This window comes from Otolemur garnettii, unplaced genomic scaffold (assembly GCF_000181295.1).
Source record: "Otolemur garnettii isolate 467f Iridium unplaced genomic scaffold, OtoGar3 scaffold00101, whole genome shotgun sequence".
In the NCBI taxonomy this organism is placed as follows: domain Eukaryota; kingdom Metazoa; phylum Chordata; class Mammalia; order Primates; family Galagidae; genus Otolemur; species Otolemur garnettii.
The window spans coordinates 5,657,076-5,677,465 of record NW_003852496.1 but is presented as its reverse complement, the minus strand read 5'-3'; the positions used below and the strand labels follow the sequence as shown (position 1 = coordinate 5,677,465).

Below are 20,390 nucleotides of genomic sequence, written 5' to 3'. Positions count from 1 at the left end.
AAAAAAAAAAAAGAACATTCTCTCCTCAGTCATGAATATTGTTTTTATTAAATTTAAATTTATTAAATTTTCTTCTCATTTTCTTTTTGCAGCATAAACTGTCAAGCAATTTTCTTAATAGTGTCTTTAAAAAACCAAAAAGTTTTAATTTTGATGAAATCCAATTGAGTGATTATTTTTCCCTTTATACATCATGCTTTTTGTGGCTTTAAGAAATCTTTGCCTCACCCGCAGTTACAAGATTTTTGTTTCATATTTTCTTCTAGAAGTGTTATGGTTTTAGCTCTTATAGTTAGGCCTATGGTCCATTTGAAGTCAACTTTTATACATGATGTGAGGTAAAGGTTGAGGTTCTTTTTGTGTGTGTATGAATCGCCAATTGTTCTAGCACCACTTGGTGAAAACAGTGGATATTCACGGAATAAAAATAATTCCGCTTCCATTCTTTTCAACGCTTTACCATAAATAATTCCCTGTCTTAAATTCTATGATCCATCATCATAAACATTCCCTTGCACATGCTTTGAGAATTTCCTTGGCTGCCTTCTTCCTAGCAAAACTACAATCTTGGATAATCTCTCTGCCTAACCCACCATACCTGACACTTGCAGTTGAAACTGACAAGAAAAAAACCCACACAACAATGCTCACCAACAACACCTCAAGTTCATGTTCTCTAAACTCCAATGGGCATTTCTTTCTATTCTGTAATCCTACATTTTTCTAGTCTGTTTACTCCCTCATTCTCATAGAGGACTGTTTTCATACTTCTTAATTCTCTTCAAATCCAATATCCCTTCTCTCCTGCCCTCATTCCTCTAATGACCTGGCTTCCTACATCACTGAAATATTCTGTTATTATGGGCTCCCTTCCCTACTAATTGAGAGTCTTTAAATAAATTAATTCATTTGTTCTCTCAAGTGGGGGTTAAAAATATTGCCAATCCCATAGTGTTACTGTTCAGAATCAAGGGGGTAACTTATACATAGAAAGCAATTAATAAATATGCCTGGCACAAAGTAAACAAGATACTCAAAGTTATCTACTATAATTTTTTTTTACTGCTACTACTACTACTATTCAATATGCACCATATCATAATCATAAAATAAATTTAGCAGAGTAAGAAGTAAAAAGGATTATACTTAATGCACTTTTATATATTTATAAATACACACATACAAACATATATATGTATGTGTGTATATATGTGTGTGTATCCATTAGGAAGGATTACGTTTTATGCAAAATTATGAGTTCTATTTTAATTAACACTTAGATTAGGTATCATTTGAAAACTGTTAGTAATTTACCAAAATGTCTGTTTCTTTCTTAAAAATGGATATAAAATCTGTGACAAAGTCTAAATCCTAATAGAAAAAAAAGTGAATGTTATAATTGGGATAACTAGACAGCACAATACATTTCTGAGCACTTAAAGTGAGTATATGACTGCAAATCATGTTCTTAAAATTACACTATTTAAATATGGAAGGTCCAGGCTGGCGCCTGTGGCTCAAGCGGCTAAGGCGCCAGCCACATACACCTAAGGTGGCAGGTTTGAATCCAGCCCAGGCCCGCCAAATAACAACAACAGCTGTAACCAAAAACTAGCCAGGCGTTGTGGCGGGCACCTGTGGTCCCAGCTACTTGGGAGGCGGAGGCAGTAGCCTCACTTGAGCCCAGGAGTTGGAGGTTGCTGTGAGTACTCTGCCCAGGGGAACAGCTTGAGGCTGTCTCAAAAAATAAAATAAAATAAAAAATAAATATGGAAGGTCCCATTATTTTGTTGGTCCTTTCACATAATTCAACTAAACAAATGTTTGAGTGCCTTAAAAATGTAAGACACTGTACTATTCTAGCTGGCTCAATAGAACTTAGGAAATAATTCTGTTTTTCCCCTCTATGTTCCTAAAACCAGGAGAGTAAGCTTATTTTATATCTAACACACTGAAGTTAATAATATCCATTTAGGCCAGCCTAAGACATAGATATTTAATTTCAAATTTGCCTTTCTATCACAAAGAGTCCCTCTGTGAACTAACTTACCTTTAAAATATTGGCATTTCCTGCTGAGATCAGGCAAAGGCTTAATTATTGAGCTGCATTCACAGAATATCAAACCAGTGAACAGCGACCTGTCCAGGAGTGAGGTTTCTCTCTTTTTTTTTCCCGAGCAATCTATACAACAGTTTTCTCAACAATATTCATAATGCATTCATTCACAGGATCACTACTCAGAAGCATATAAATAAATCAGTGCACAGCCACGGCCATCCAAACATGTTTTGACAGATTCAGGCCAACCAACTGCAAAGCTTCTGAATATGCACACCCCACAGGCCTATGTGGTACCAGCCTATGGCTCCAGTGTATGTTCCTTTCCTTCCTGGAGGTCTTGCTCTAGCTTTACATGAAAGAAAAATAAAGCCATCAGTTGAGGGGATCAAACTTTCAGCAGAGTAAAAGAAAAAGACTGTCTATAGACTCCATCAAACAAGCATCTGCTTAGTAGAAAACAGGCAACTTAGTCAGAAAAGACAATACAACATAAACTCAGTATATTTTAAATTATTTTAAGGATCAAATGAGTAAGAAAGTATTTAGATATACTACTTTCATCAAATTTTACCACAACTATTAGGATGACTACTATTAAAAATGTAAAATAGAAAAAAATTAAGTAAAATAAAATAAAATCAGAATATAGCCAAGTATGGTGGTTTACACCTGTAATCGTAGCACTCTGGAAGGCTGAGGCAGGAAGATAGCCTGAGCTCAAAAGTTTAAAGCCAGACTGAGCAAAAGTGAGATCCCCATCCCTACTAAAACTAGAAAAATTAGCCGGGCATCCTGGCAGGCACCTATAGTCTCAGCTACTCAGAAAGCTGAAGCAGGAGGATCATTTGATCCCAGGAGTTTAAAGTTGCTGTGAACTAGGCTGACACCATGGCACTCTAACCTAGGCAACACAGTGAGTCTTGTCTCAAAAAAACAAACAAACAACAAAAAAAAAAAAAAAAAAAGAAAGAAAGAAAAGAAAAAAACACCAGAATATAAGTGCTGGCAATAATATGCAGAATCTGAAACCTTTGTGCATTGTTGGGAAGAATAAAAAATAGTATAGACACTGAGAAAAACAGTATGAAGGATGCCAAAAACATTAAAAATAGAATTACCATATGATCCAGCAATTCTATTTCTAGGTATATACCCAAAAGAATTGAAAGTAAGGTCTCAAAAGGGATGCTTATACCCATGTTCAACAGCAACATTATTCACAAGAGGCAAGATACGAAAGCAACCCAAGTGACCATTGATGGTGAATGAATAGGCAGAATGGGTTATTAAACACAATGGAATGTTATTCAGCCTTAAAAAGGAAGGAAATTCTGTAATATCTAGTATATTACAATACAGAAGAACCTTGAGAACATTACAATAAGTAAAATAAGCAAATCACCAAAAGACAAACACTTTATGACTCACTTATATGACATACTTAAGAGTAGTCAAGGGCGGTGCCTGTGGTTCAAAGGAGTAAGGCGCTGGTCCCATATGTCAGGTGGCAGGTTCAAAACCAGCCCCAGCCAAAAACCACAAAAAAAAATAGTAGTCAAAATCATAGAGACAGAAAGACACAGGGCGGTGCCTGCAGCTCAATGAGTAGGGCACCAGCCCCATATACCAAGGGTAGCAGGTTTGAACCCGGCCCTGGCCAAACTGCAACAAAAAGTAACTGGGCGCCTGTAGTCCCAGCTACTCAGGAGGCTGAGGCAAGAGAATCACCTAAGCCCAAGAGCTGGAGGTTGCTGTGAGCTGTGATGCCACAGCACTCTACTGAGGGCGATAAAGTGAGACTTTAAAAAAACAAAACAAAAAAAAGGGAAGTCATGGACCAGGGGGAGGGAGAAATGGGAAGATTGGGAAGATACTGTTTAACTGCTGTGAATAGAATGTTTTTTGGTTTTACAAGCCAAAAAGAGCTATGGAGATGGTGATAATGATGGCTGCACAACATCATGAATGTATTTAATACCATTGAACTGCACACTTAAAAATGGTTATGATGATAAATTTTATGTTATAGGTAACCATAATTTTTAAAATCTGAAAAAAGTTTTTAAAAAATTATAAACCAGCTAGGTAAGGAATAGCTAACCCAGCACTGTGGGAGGCCGAGGCAGGAGGATCACTTGAGATCAGGAGCTTGAGACCAGCCTGGGTAACACAGTAGTGAAACTGTCTCTATAAAAAAACAGAAAAATTAGCCAGGTGTGGTGGTATGTCCCAGCTACTTGGGAAGCTAATGCAGGAGGATCACTTGAGCCCAAGTCTGAGGTTAAAGTGAGCTATGATAATGCCAAGGCACTCTAGCCTGGGCAACAAAACAAGACCCTATCTCAAAAAAACAAAAATTACCTAGGTGTGATGGCACACTCCTATAATCCTAGCTCTAAAGGAGGCTAAAATAGGAAGATCATTTGAAGCCAGGCGTCAGTAAGGTTATAGTGAGCTATGATTGTACCAGCCTGGTCAAAAGAGCAAAACTTTTGTCTCTTTAAAAAAAAAACAAAGGCCGGGCACCCGTAGCACAATGGTTACGATGCCAGACACAAACACCAAGGCTGGTGGGTTCGAACCCAGCCCAGGGTTAAACAACAATAACAACTGCAACAACAACAACAAAAAATAGCCAGGCATTATGGTGGGTACCTGTTGCCCCAGTTACTTGGGAAGCTGAGGCAAGAGAATCACTAAAGCCCAAGAGTTAGAGGTCACTGTGAGCTGTGACAGCACAGCACTCTACTGAGGGTAACATAATGAGACTATGTCTTAAAAAAAAAAAAAAAAACAGGGCAGTGCATGTGGCTCAAAGGAGTAGGCACTGGCCCCATATACAGGAGGTGGCAGGTTCAAACCTAGCCCTGGCCAAAAATTGCAAAAAATAAATAAATAAAAATAAAAATAAAAAACAAACCTACAGCTCAAAGCCAAACAATATCTTTTTTTTTTTCCTAAGACAGAGTCTTAAGTTGTCACCCTTGGATAGAGTGCTATGGCGTCACAGCTCACAGCAACCTCAAACTCTTGGGCATAAGCTAAGCTCCTCAGCCTCCCAAGTACCTGGGACTACAGGCACCTGCCACAATGCCCAGCTATTTTTTGGTTGTAGTTATCATTGTTGTTTGGCAGGCCCAGGCTAGATTCGAACCTGCTAGCTCCAATGTATGTGGCTGGCGTCCTAGTTGCTTGAGCTACAGGAGCCAAGCCCAAACAATATCTATTTTAAATATTTAATTTTCTGTTCATGTTGAATCCATTAGATGACATGCTTCCGAGCAATGAGATTAGTTTAGTCTTAAAATTTTATACATTTCTTGAATAAAAACAGAAGACTTATGAGAGAAGAGGAAATTACTGGGAAAGAGAAATATACTATTAACTATTGCAAACATCAATTAATAAAGTGTAGCCTTAATTATTTGCCAACACACAGAAAACATAAGCACAATAGCATTTCTGAGAAGCATTAAAATTATGGATTCAATCAATCATTCATTAAGTGTCATTCAATACCTACCCTTTGGTTAAAACTGCATTGTGTACTAAAAACTATAAAAATCTAAAGGATAGGGAAGGCTCAGCGCCTGTGGCTCAAGCAGCTAAGGCGCCAGCCACATACACCAGAGCTGGCAGGTTCGAATCCAGCCCGGGCCTGCCAAACAATGACAACTACAACCAAAAAGGAGCCAGGTGTTGTGGTGGGTGCCTGTAGTCCCAGCTGCTTGGGAGGCTGAGGCAAGAGAATTGCTTAAGCCCAGAAGTTGGAGGTTGCTGTGAGCTGTGATGCCACAGCACTCTACTCAAGGTGCTAGCTTGAGGCTCTGTCTCAAAAAAAAAAAAAAAAAAAAAAAAAAGGATAGGGAAAGTATCTGTAAGTATAAAACTATGTAAAAGCAATTCTTACACATGTATTTACTTACATCTTAAGAACAAGATAATATCAAACTAAATAAAATAAGAGGGAGTATCTAAATCTAAGCTATGCATTCTCCCCTTCGCTAAGACATCTCCTTTTGGCTGTCATCAAAAGGTTCTTTAAGATCCATATATCTAACTTAGGATCTTCCCAAGGTGGGGTAAAGCCTGTCTTTCTTCAGCATTCCTTTCCTCAGTAATGAGAGCTAAGCTCCTTAAGCCAAAAACCTCTCTCCCTCTTCACATTCTACCCATCACCAAGCTCTGCTGACTATGCCTTCTAAACATTCTTAAATTAATTCCTTTCTGTCCTCTGCACCAATACCACTCTTGGCTAAGTAAGCCATCATCATCATCTCTCACCTGGATGACTAGACAGAATTTCGAACCAGTACCTTTGTATCCTCTCTGGTATCCCTCCAATCCATTCTCTACCTTTCAGTCAAGTGTTCTCAGCCAAAAAGCAAATCTGTGTCCCATTTTTTTGTTGTTGTTGAGACAAGAGTCTCAAGCTGTCACCCTGGTTAGAGTGCCATGACATCACAACTCACAGCAACCTCTAATTCTTGGGCTCATGCAATCCTCCTGCCTCAGTTTTTTTTTTTTTCTTTCCTATTTTTAATAGAGACAGGGTCTCACTTTTTGCTCAAGCTGGTCTCAAACTTGTGAGCTCAAGCAATCCACCCGCCTTGGTCTCCTACAGTACTAGGATTACAGGCATGAGCCACCGTGCCTGGCCTATCCTTTCTTGTTTAAAACCCTTTAATGGCCTACTCATTCCTCTTAGGATAAAGGCAAAAACTTCTTCATATGACCTTTATAAATCTGACAAGGCCTATTTCGGGGATGGGGTGGGGCTGGGTTTGAACCTGCCAACTCCAGCATATGGGGCCAGCGCCTTACTCCTTTGAGCCACAGGCGCTGCCCACAAGGACTATCTTTCCATATCAAAATACGATCTTTTTTCCTTCAAGCTCTCACCACTCCAAGGCCATGCTAGACTTAATTAAGTCTCTCATTTCTCCATCCTCCCGTTTCTACCACAGGCCCTTTATACCTGCTATTTCTTCTGTGTAGATAGCCATCTCTCCTCTCTTTGCCAAGTTAACATCTCCTCCTCCTTCAGATCATAGTATAAGTATCACTTCTTGAGCATGCCTTCTCCGACCTGATCAAATCTCACTAAAGAGCTACTCTTATACCACTGTCACAGTTGCAATTTAACATTTAACATTCTTTCTGCCTCTTCTACTATACCTTAAGTTCCATAAGGAAAGGTATCACATCAGTTTTTGTTCCACATTATATCCTCAATCCTGTTAATAAAAAATGTTTCATGAATGAATAAATGCATGAACCACATACAAGAATCATCAAATATGCTCCAGATCTCCTAAAACAAAGTTCCATTGCTAGCAATCACAAAATGTTCAACACCAGTTCAACCTCCCATCACCATGATCCTTACTATGTTTAGTTTTCTTTAGTAAGGTACTTTTAGCTGAGATAATGAAGTTTATCTGTAATAGGCCTTCTGATGGCTTCCTGTTTATAAGAAGAAACCATCAAAAACTCAAACGCCACTGAATAATCTAAAATAAAGCAATCTAAATCCGTCTGCAGTTTTCATAATAAAAATTTTTTTACACCTAATCATCAAGTGCCAAAACAAAGAAAAATCCCTGGTTTGTTTTAAAATCTAAACTTCTTACTAAACTTATCCCAAGATAAATCATTGAGAACAAAAGTTCACCAAAAAGAACCTTTAAAGAAGTTAAAATCTCTAGACATTTAAAAAAATAAATGAGGGGGAAAAAAAGTCAGTGGGAAAAAAGAGAAGAAATCAGGGCAATGTTTGGATGAAAAACCCTCTTCCACCACACACAACAAAAAACATCTTCCCCATGAATTCTGGCAAGGTCAACTCTCAGCTTTATTCACAAAATTCTTGAATAGCTGCTTTGGCCTAGAAAGAAACCCCACGCTATTTCACAGTAACTATTCTAAAGCCTGAGTATGGATATGGTTGCTCAGGAGAATCGCCTATTGGGATGATAAGCAAACAGTTTTCAATGATTTAACAATTCTAAATCATAAAAATGGTGGATAATAAAATTCACAAAAAACAAAAAGGCAAATCAATGGGAAATGTTAAGATCCTTGTTATGAATGAAGCTATAATATCAGAAATTAAACAACTTAGGAAAAGATAAAAAGATTTCTACAGAAATAACAAGAGTTAAAGATAAAGAAACACTGGTTATCCAGATTTGTGCTAAAGGATTAAGCATGAAAGTTTAGTAACATTATACCAATGCCAGTTTCCTGGTTTTGACAGTATGCTATACTTACATAGAATGCCACCACTAGGGGAGCTGGGGTCAAGGGTTAAAGGAACTCTATGTACTATTTTTGCAACTTTCTAAGAATCTTCAATCATTTTATTTTATTTTACTTTTTTGAGACAGAGCCTCAAGCTATCCCACTGGATAAAGTGTGGTGGCATTACAGCTCACAGCAACCTCCAACTCCTGGGCTCAAGCAAGTCTCCTGCTTCAGCCTCCTAAGTAGCTGGGACCACAGGTGCCCACCACAACACCTGGCTATTTTTTGGTTGCAGCTGTCATTGTTGTTTGGCGGCCCGGGCTGGATTCAAACCCACCACCTTAGGTGTATGTGGCTGGCACCTTAGCCGCTTGAGCCACTGGCGCTGAGCCTCTTCAATCATTTTAAAAGAAATTCTTTAAAAATTATTAGTGGGACAACTCAGAGCCTGTAGTTCAGCCCTTAGGGCACCAGCCACACACACCAGGGCTGGCGGGTTCAAACCCAGCTCCGGCCAGTCAAACAACAACAAGTATAACAACAACAAAAAATAGCCAGGCATCGTGGCAGATGCCTGTAATCCTAGCTACTTGGGAGGCTGAGGCAAGAGGATCACTTAAGCCCAAGAGTTTGAGGTTGCTGTGAGCTGTGATGCCACAGCACTCTACTGGGGGTGACAGAGTAAGATTCTGTCTCAAAAAAAAAAACATTAGTGGAGAATATATGGATAATAAAAATATAATTTAAGAGTAATATAGCACTTTCCTGAGTTTGTAAGTCATTCTAATGTATTACTGAACCTAGCTGGTCATGAGAACTCAATTTGCAGCCAGGGGTCAGAGTATGGGTAGTGGCCTGAAGAGAGAATAGTCTTGGGAAAGATTGTGCCCTTAACCTATAAAGTCTACACTAACTCCCAGCACTGTCAGAATGGCACTGCAATAACTATCAGCAACTGTATTATCGGAAAAGATAGAGGCAATTCCTGAGTTATGGACAACCTGACTTAGGGTGTTCCATACTTACTAATAGGCTCCCAAGGTTCCGCACAAGGATAACCTGTAACTAAATTAATAATTTGGGAACTAGTTTCTTTGCCCCAGATAAACAAACCTTCATGCCATAAGTGGTTTGCTGCCCCAGCATCTTCAGGCTAGCTGCTTATCTCATTATTTATACAGTCGCTTATGAAAAGCATATTTGTCTTTTTTATTCAATTTAATGAGTCTGTGTTTACCCTTATGACCTATGCCTCCAAAGTGATATTCCATTGCAAGTTCAGGTGAGCCTGCAGCAAAGATAAAAGTAATTACAATGGAATCAAGATTAAGTGCTCAGAGAAAGACTAGATGCCATCATTCACTGGAAAAGCACTAGGCTTCAATCGCTCAGCTATTAGAACAATTATAAAGGATAAAATAAGAATAATAGATCATGTGAAAGGTACTGCTCCAATGAAAGCATCAATTATTAACTAAGCAACATAGCAGATTAATTATTGAAATGAAAATATTATTAATGATTTGGATAAAAGAGCAAATTAAGCATAACATTCCTATTAACCTAGCATTGATGCCACATGAGTTGAGTGTTAACCTTTAATATTCTTCCTTGAAATTTCTCCTATCGCCTATCTTAATGTTTTGCATGTTTTTACTTTCCGTTTATATGAATTAAAAGACCATGGAAAAGATATTTGCATATTATGAATTAGACAAAAGCTTGATAACTAAGATCTATGGAGAATTCAAATTATTCAACAAAAAAAACCCAACAATCCCTTATATTAATGGGCAAGAGACATGAATAGAACTTTCTCTAAAGAAGACAGACAAATGGCTAACAAACATATGGAAAAAATGCTCATCACCCCTAATCATCAGAGAAATGCAAATCAAAACCACTCTGAGCTATCACCTAATCCCAGTGAGAATGGCCCACATCACAAAGTCTCAAAGCTGCAGATGCTGGCGTGGATGTGGAGTGAAGGTAACACTTTTACACTGCTGGTGAAACTACAAACTAATACAACCCTTTTGGAAGGACGTATGAAGAATCCTCAAAGAACTCAAATTAGACCTCCCATTTGATCCTGCAATCCCATTACTAAGCATCTACCCAGAAAAAAAAAAATCATTTATCATAAGGACATCTGCACTAGACTGTTTATTGCAGCTCAATTTACAATCGCCAAAATGTGGAAATAGCCTAAATGTCCACCAACCCAGGAATGGATTACAAGATATATGTATACCATGGAATACTATTCAGCCACTAAAAAAGATGGAGACTTTACCTCTTTTGTATTAACCTGTATGAAGGTGAAACACATTCTTTCTAGTAAAGCATCACAAGAATGGAGAAGCAAGAATCCAATGTAATCAATTCTAGTATGAAGGCAGTAGATAAAGCTAATAAAAGGAGGGGAATGGAATGAACAAGTGCAGGGGGGGAGGGGGTGTCACCGTGTATGGCACACCTCTTGGGGGTGGGAAACAATTTTAAGAGGGACTTAACCTAACAAATGCAATCAGTGTAACCTAATTCTTTGTACCCTCAATCAATCCTATGCATGAGACAGAGCCTCAAGTTATTCCCCTGGGTAGAGTGCCATGGCATCACACAGCTCACAGCAACCTCCAACTCCTGGGCTCAAGTGAGTCTCCTGTCTCAGCCTCCCAAGTAGCTGGGACCACAGGCGCTCACCACAGCACCTGGCTATTTTTTTTGGTTGCAGCCGTCATTGTTGTTTTTGGTGGGCCTGGGCTGGATTCAAACCCACCACCTTAGGTGTATGTGGCTGGCGCCTTAGCCACTTGAGCCACAGGTGCTGAGCCAACAAAAATTTTTTTAAACTTTAAGAAAAAAGAAAAAAAACCCTGAATTATCATGTTTTGTCTGACTGCCTCTTGGTTTCCCACATATTTGTTGGGGGCAAAAATAAAAGACTTTCTTATTCATAGGCATAAGCCAAATTTAATAACTTTTTATTTCAAGTAACTGATTTTACAAACATGTCTTTTTACACACATGCATAAAGATATTTATATCTGCAAAAATGTTTTTCATTATTTCTTCTCAAATTGTTTTTTTAGAGGCATTGCCTCAAGCTGTCATCCTAGATAGAGCACTGTTGCATCAAGCTCACAGCAACCTCCAACTCCTGGGGCTCAAGCAATTCTCCTGCCTCAGCCTCCCAAGTAGCTGTGACTACAGGCGCCTGCCATAACGCTCAGCTATTTTTTGGTTGCAGTCGTCATTGCTGTTTGGCAGGCCCAGGCTGGATTTGAACCCGCCAGCAAAGGTGTATGTAGCTGGCACCTTAGCCTCTTGAGCCACAGGCACCGAGCCTCTTCTCAAATTGTTAAACAAACATATTACATGGTAAACTAACAGGAAAACAATCTAATGAAAATAAACACAGCATGAATCTAAAAGAACAAAACAAAACTATAATCCATAGCTACAAAAAAAAATTTCTGACAGAGTCTCACTCTGTCATCCTGGGTTAAGTGCTACGGCATCATCATAGCTTACGGCAAACTTAAAAGAAGTTCTTTAATATAAGAGATATTATATTCTATATTTTTTTTTTAATTTTTTTTTTTTGAGAGAGAGTCTCACTTTGTTGCCCTCAGTTGGGTACCATGGTGTCATAGCTCACAGCAACCTCAAACTCTTGGGCTCAAGCAATCCTTTTGTCTCAGCCTCCCCAAGTGGTTGGGACTACAGGCACCTGTCACAGTACCTGACTATTTTAGAAACAGCGTCTCACTCCTGCTCAAGCTGGTCTCAAACTCCTCAGCTCAAGTGATCTACCCACTTCAGTGTCCCAGAGTGCTAGGGTAACAGGTGCCAGCCACCATGGCTAGCCTGGCTTCCTTCTTTTTCTGATCATTTTCCTTCATGCTTTTTAGGAAGCTATCTTGGCTGTAAGAGTGCTTAAGATACACAATACCAACATTAATCCTCTTGGCAAGAATCTTGAACTTGTTTGTTACCACAATGCCAGCAGCATGCTGAGTAACAAAGCAGACTCTTCAGTTTCGCCATGGTAACATTTGTGTGGCACACCTTTCTGAACAGTAGCCATAACCTTGTTATCTATAATAGCACCTTTCTTATAAATTCACATGTATGTGGCCAGAGGAACAATTTCATGTTTTCTAAAAGATCTAGAGAATAATGCCAACAGCTGTATCAGGTGCCTCTCCTCTTTCCCTTTGTGTTCAACATTTTGGCGAATTACTGGAAGACGACTTCTCTGGCCCAAAGGCCAGTTGCATAATTTTCAATCCATCAATCACTAATGACAACTGGAAAAACTTATTTGGGGGACCAAAGCAAGGACTTTATAACACAAAACAAAGAAGGAAATAATTCAATAGTTTATTTAATCTATTAAAAATATCCAATAATTTAAAAAAGACAGAACGTTAAACAGTTATGCATGTTCCACCCTCTACGTTCAGGAACCAACTATGTCTGGAAATGTTTCACACCTCAATGTCAAAATTTAACTCTACAAAATATTGATTGGCTGGATGTTTGTTCATGATATATTATTAAGTACTGAAGAGTGGGATGGATACATTTTTATCCAGATGCAATTATGTGTATATAAATGTGTTTGCACCTCAGTCTATAGTGTACATGTTATATATGTACATATCTCAAAACAACATTGTTTAACACTGAAAATTACCAGAGAAATTATAACTTTCTGATTTGAGTCTTTTCTATATATTCTACAATACGTTACTTTTATAACCCAAAGAAAATAATAAATCATTAAAAAAAATTTTACTTCACTAATCTAGGAATGTGTAAACTCTTCAGCATTTCAACAAACATGCTTTTCCATTTCTTTTTTTTTTTTTTTTTCCGGTTTTTGGCTAGGGCTGGGTTTGAACCTGCCACCTTGGGCATATGGGGCCAGCGCCCTACTCCTTTGAGTCACAGGTGCTGCCCTTTCCATCTTTGTTTTTATACAAAGTCACATAAGGGGAAAAAACAAACCAAATGTGTTTATTATGTGACTAAGACCTACAAAACACTCTTTAGGTGCCTTGAAAAGTAGGAAGGGTAGTGAAAGTAAAGCTAAAATAATAATTATTACTTTAAGAATGATTACAAGAATTATTGTAAGAACCTTTCAAGTGATTTTATAATCTTTCTTTATATATTTATATATATATATTTACTTATTTATTTGAGACAGAGTCTCACTATGTCGCCCTAGGTAGAGCTGCTGTGGCGTCACAGCTCATAGCAACCTCTACCTCTTGAGCTTAAGCAATTCTCTTGCCTCAGCCTCTCAAGTAGCTGGGATGGCAGGTGCCCACCCCAATGCCCGGCCATTTTTTGTTGCAGTTGTCATTGTTGTTTAGCTGGCCCAGGCCGGGTTCAAACTGCAAGCCTCAGTGTATGTGGCTAGTGCCCTAACCACTGTGCTACAGACACCCATGCCAAGAGTTATAATCTTTCAAGTAATTTTTAATTTTGTTAAAATGAGAATTAAAATATAATTAGGATAACCCAATTAAAAATACGGAAAAGATTCAAATAAATATTTTTCCAAAAAAAGATACCCATATGGCCAACAAACACATGAAAAGATGCTCGTCCTTTAGCCATTAAGGAAATGCAAATCAAAATCATAAGGAGATACCAGTTTACACCTACTGGATAAAATCAAATTGTTGGGAAAAAACATAACAAGTGTTAAAAAAAAATGTGTAGAAAATGGAACCTTCATATCCTAGTGATGGGGAGGTAAAACAGTCCAGACACGTTGTTTCTGTAAAACAGTCTGAAAGTTCCTCAAAATTTTGAACAGAAGAGTTACTATATGAGCTCAGTGCTCACTGCACAGTGGTTATAGCGCCAGCCACATACACCAAGGCTGGTGGATTCAAACCCAGCCAGGACTTGTTAAACAACAACAACTGCAACAAAAAATAGCCAGGCATTGTGGCAGGTGCCTGTAGTCCCAACTACTTGGGAGGCTGAGGCAAGAGAGTCACTTAAGCCCAAGAATTTGAGGTTGCTGTGAGCTGCGACATCACAGCACTCTACCAAGGGCAACATAGTAAAAGTCTGTCTCAAAAAAAAAAAAAAAAAAAAGAGTTACTATATAACCCGGCAATTCCATTTCTAGGCAAATACATAAAGTCCACAATATTCATAGCAGCATTATCCATAATAGCCAAAACATGGAATCAACCTAAATGTCTACCAACTGATGAATAGATAAACAAAATGTAGTATATTTCCATACAATGGAATATTACTTGGCGATTAAAAAAGAATAAAGTACTGATACATGCTACCAAAATGAATTAACCTTGAAAATATGCTAAGTCAAACAAGCCAGTCAAAAAAAGACAACATATGGTATGGTTCCATTTATATAAACAATCCAAAATTGGTAAATCCATAGATAAAGAACATGTATTAGTGGTTACCTAGGGCTAGGGCAAGTAAGTGGAAAAGTGAAACAACTGCTAAATGGGTACAGACAAGGTTTCTTTTGGGATAATGAAAATATGCTGGAATTAGGCTCAGCCCAGTAGCTCAGTGGTTAGGGCACCAGCCACATGCACTAGGGCTGGCAGGTTCAAACCCAGCCCAGGCCTGCTAAACAAGACGACAACAACAACAAAAATAGCCAGTCATTGTGGCGGGCACCTGTAGTCCCAGCTACTTGGGAGGCTAATGAATTTTAAGGTATATAAAATATCTCAAGAAAACTGTAAAACAAAATGTTAAGAATAAGAAAACTAGGTGCATAACATAAAAGAACTCTCTGTACTACCTTTGCAATTTTCCTGTAAATCTAAAACTGCTAAAATACAAAGTGCATATAATACAAATTAGGAAACTAAACACATAATACATATATAGCTAAAATAAGAGATGGGCTAAAATAGCACCATCAAATTTTATAAAGATTCAAACACAGTGCTTCAGACAACAAAGGTGTTGAACATTAGATGGCAACAAAATTAGGTTAGGTCTCATTCACAGGGTCGTACAGTGGCACAGGTAGGAGGAAAAACATAATTCAAAGACCTGAAATAACGCTCATCACTCATTTAACCAAACCACTTTGCTTTTCCTACTTCCACTTAACTTTCAAAATGAATTTATGTTCACACAACCCAACAACTTCCAGATAAAACTCTATACAGAAAATATACAAATGGTGGTAAATAACACTACCATTTTATCAAGGTAAAGCTAGTCCCTCTGCACCCAGAATTAGAATTTTATTAGGAAAGCATTTTAACAATTATGCCATATCTATTTCTGAAGGCCTTACTCTCTACAAATAAGACTTTATGGCTCGGCGCCTATGGCTCAAGCGGCTAAGGTGCCAGCCACATACACCTAAGGTGGTGGGTTCGAATCCCCAGCCCGGACCCGCCAAACAACAACGATGGCTGCAACCAAAAAATGGCCGGGCGTTGTGGCAGGCGCCTGTAGTCCCAGCTACTTGGGAGGCTGAGGCAGGAGACTCACTTGAGCCCAGGAGTTGGAGGTTGCTGTGAGTGTGATGCCATGGCACTCTACCCAGGGGGATAGCTTGAGGCTCCATCTCAAAAAAAAAAAAAAAAAAGACTTTATCAGAGGGTTCAAGATTCAATTCTAGGAAAACAAAAGATGTCAAGATTTGTTTTCATTGGCTTCTTAGTATGAATAGCAAAGCACTCAAGTTATTCAAAAAGAGGGTATTTATGGGCAGTGCCTGTCGCTCAAGGAGTAGGGCGCTAGCTCCATATACCAGTTCAAGCCCAACCCTGGCCAAAACTACAAAAAAAAAAAAAAAAGGGGTATTTACTGGAAAAGAGAGTAAGGAAATTTTCAGGAGGGTGGTGAAAATGTTCTGATTCACAGTTCCAGCCTGTGTATATACATACTGTTGTGTGCATATGCAAAAAACACATAGATTAGATTTGTGCATTTATTAGAAATTATAGCTTAATTCTAAAAAAATAAATAATTTTAAGAACTCCAAAGAATTACCCCAAAGCATATGATGTAAGAGTCAGGTCTAGTCTTTTTTTTTTTTTTTTTTTTTTGGAGACAGTCTCCCTGTGTGCTTATATAATAGCTCACAGCAAGCTCAAATTCTTGGTCTCAAGAGATTCTCTTGCCTCAGCCTCCCAAGTAGGTAGGAATACATGCATGAACCACAAGGCCCAGCTATTTTTTATTTTTAGTGGAGACTTGGCAATTAAAAAAGAATAAAGGGTATCACTCTTGCTCAGGCTGGTCTTGAACTCCTGAGCTCAAACAATCCACCCGCCTTGGCCATCCAGAATACTAGAATTTCAGGCATTGAGCCACCGCGCCTGGCCCAGATTTTGTCTTCTTTTAGTAAAAAGGATCAAACATGAAGAAGTATTACAAACAGGTCTCCCAATCCTATTCATTATGCCTCACAGAAAGATACTGAATTTTGAGATTCTTCTACTGGGAAGATGAAAAGAAAAAGGGGAAAGGACAAAATAAGAGATTAAAGGGAAGCTGAGCAATATGGCAAGACCCTGTCTCTACAAAAAATAAGCCAGGTGTGCTGCTGCATGCCTGTTGTCCGACTACTCAAGAGGCTGAAGGAGGATCTCTTGGCCCAGGAGTCTGAGAGGCTGCAGTGAGCTATGATCATGCCCTTGTATTCTAGCCTAGACAATAAATCAAGACCCTGTCTCTAAAAAATGAGAAAAAAAAAATTCACAGATTAAGGGGAAAGAACAAATCCTCATTCAGCAAATCACTCAGAATAAAACTAATAAACAGAGGAACCAAACCAACATCCTCTCCATCCTCAGCACCCGCAAATGCCATGTTCTTGTTCCCAAAAGAAAAAAGTATAATCTGGAACTCACTGTGAAAGGATGCAAAAGACATTCTGCGGCTCATGCCCCTCTAAATACTATCACAGTACTACTATCTCTTGTTTTCTTCTGCAGTTTTTCTAAAAGAACTCTAAGGTACTATACTTTTACTTTCATTCTTCACTTCTACTCTTTCTGTATTTATGTGCCTTAAAGAGAAGGTGAAGAGGGTATACAGGAGTCAACAGATTGATACAAAATATAACTCTTATTTCACAGTCACCAAATTTTGAAGATGGGGCTCGGCGCCTGTGGCTCAAGCGGCTAAGGTGCCAGCCACATACACCTAAGGTGGCGAGTTCGAATCCCCAGCCCGGACCCGCCAAACAACAATGATGGCTGCAACCAAAGGATGGCCAGGCATTGTGTTGGGGCGCCTGTAGTCCCAGCTACTTGGGAGGCTGAGGCAGGAGACTCGCTTGAGCCCAGGAGTTGGAGGTTGCTGTGAGTGTGATGCCATGGCACTCTGCCCAGGGGGATAGCTTGAGGCTCCGTCTCAAAAAAAAAAAAATTTTTTTTGAAGATGGACTAGATCTGAGCAATTATTCATTTAATTAATAAATTAAATCCTAAAATGATTAAGGGACTTGCGTAATATTTCATGGCTAACAATTGGAGGAGTCAAATCAAAGTTCAACTTAGCCAAAAAGTTAAGTAAATAAATAAATACACAAAGAATAAAAAAAGAGGAAAAAAAGTTCAACCTAGCCGTCTATTCACCATACCACATATCTACATCCGATTAGAAACTAGATACTACTTTATTTAACATGACAATTATATTCTGGGGGGAAAAAACAATTTATATTATTCAAATTCTCACACCCATCTGTCCCAAAGCACTGGGATTTTAATTAATTTATAATCAGAATTATAACTGTCAACCAGGTTATAGTCAGAACCTACTTTTTTCTGCAGCAAAATCTCCTTGGTAAACTGAATACCAAAGGTTACATGGTAAATAAAGAATCAAGGCAAACAGAGTGAATGATTTTTGTTTTTTATTTAGCTATAAATATAGGACAGAAATGAATGGATTTAAAGAATATATTTAAAAAGTACTCACAGCAAACTTCCTTATTTCACCATACATTCATATAGTCATTTACCCATCTAGCAAGGACATAAATGCCTTCTATGTGTCCAGGCATTGTATCAGGCCCACGGAATATAAAGAGACAAATACAAGGAACTCTGGTCTAGTTAGATAGAGAAAAGTAAACAGCACAAGGGGTAAAGGCTGGGAGAAGATGCCTGGAAAAGAATGAGCATCTGCTCTTAATCTGGAGGGTCAGGGAAGTCAAACTAGCTTCTTATTCTCCCAAACAATATTTGCTCCAGAAAGCTCAGACTTCTTATCATTCTTGAAATACATTATTCTGAACACTGGTCTCTTAACATAAAAATCTCCAAAACCCACATCTAAATCAAAAAACTTACAATATATGGCTCGGTGCCTATAGCTCAACCGGCTAAGGCGCCAGCCACGTACACCTAAGGTGGCGGGTTCGAAGCCCCAGCCCGGACCCGCCAAACAACAATGATGGCTGCAACCAAAAAATAGCCGGGCGTTGTGGCGGGCGCCTGTGGTCCCAGCTACTTGGGAGGCGGAGGCAGGAGACTCGCTTGAGCCCAGGAGTTGGAGGTTGCTGTGAGCTGTAATGCCATAGCACTCTACCCAGGGGGACAGCTGGAGGCTCTGTCTCAAAAAAAAAAAAAAAACTTACAATATGACCCTTTTATGTACAATTATATTTATATTTATATATGTGTGCACTTTAAAAGAGACATGTATAAAAGGATATTTACAAAAACTTTAATAGTGGGCAGCGCCTGTAGCCCAAAAGAGTGGGGCGCTAGCCCCATGTGCCAGAGATGATGGGTTCAAACCCAGCCCTGGCCAAAAACTGGGGGAAAAAAAAATTTTTTTTTAATAGTAATCATCCTATGGAATAAAATTTTGCCTGTTTCAACTTCTTTAAGCTTTTCTACATTAAAATTTTTAATACTCATATCATAGCTCAACACCCATAGCTCAGTGGTTTAGGGCACCAGCCACATACATGGGGGCTGGTGGGTTCAAACCCAGCTAGGGCCTGCTAAACAACAATTGACAAAACTGCAACAAAAAATAGCCGGGCGTTGTGGCGGGCACCTGTAGTCCTAGGCTACTTGGGAGGCTGAGACAAGAAGAGGCACTTAAGCCCAAGAGTTTGAGGTTGCTGTGATGCCACAGCACTCTACAGAAGGCAACATGGTAAGACTCTGTCTCCAAAAAATATGTATATATATTTCCTGTCATTTTTCTATTCTGCTGTAACCAAGGTTAATTGAGATAGGGTAGGCACATAAAAGAAAGGTGAGAAAACTATTACTGTATTTAAAACAAAGGACAAAAACCATATTATCATTTCAAATTATGTTGGGAAAGCATCAATAAAATTCAACATCCCTTCATGATAAAAACTCTCAGAAAACTGGGTATAAAAGGAACTTACTTCAACAAGATAAAAGCCATATATAAGAGACACACAATTAGTATTATACTTAATGGGGGAAAAGGGAAATCCTTTCCTCTAAAATCTGGAGCAAGATAAGGATGCCCACTTCCACTAGTGTTACTCAACATAGTGCTAGAAGTTCTAGCTATAGCAATCAGACAAAAGAAATAAAGGGCATCCAAACTGAAAAGGAAGAAGTCAAATTATCCTTGTTCACAGACAATATGATCTTATACCTGGAGAAATCTAAAGACTCCACAAAAAACTATTAGAATTGATAAATTCAATAAAGTTGAAGGATATAAAATACAAAAATTAGTAACATTGCTACATGCCAACAGTGAACAAACCAAGAAATTAATCCCATTTATAATAGCTACAATAAGCTACCCAGGAATAAACTAATTAAAGAAATGAACATCTCCATAAAGAAACCTATAAAACTTTAGAGAAAGAAAACTGAAGAGGACACGCAAAAATGGAAAGACATTTCACCACACTCACAGAAGAATCAATATTGTTAAAATGTCCATACTAACCAAAGCAATCTACAGATTCAATCCAATCCCCATCAAAATACTAATGACGGCTCAGCGCCTGTGGCTCAAGCGGCTAAGGCGCCAGCCACATACACCTAAGGTGGCGGGTTCGAATCCCCAGCCCAGGCCCGCCAAACAACAA

The 20,390-nt window shown here is 38.7% G+C and overlaps 1 protein-coding gene across 1 annotated transcript in view; it reads right to left on the bottom strand.

Annotated features, from left to right (window-relative positions):
• The window catches only part of TMCC1 (transmembrane and coiled-coil domain family 1), a 254,125-nt gene that overhangs the window by 198,635 nt on the left and 35,100 nt on the right, over positions 1 to 20,390 (bottom strand). The window lies entirely within an intron of this gene.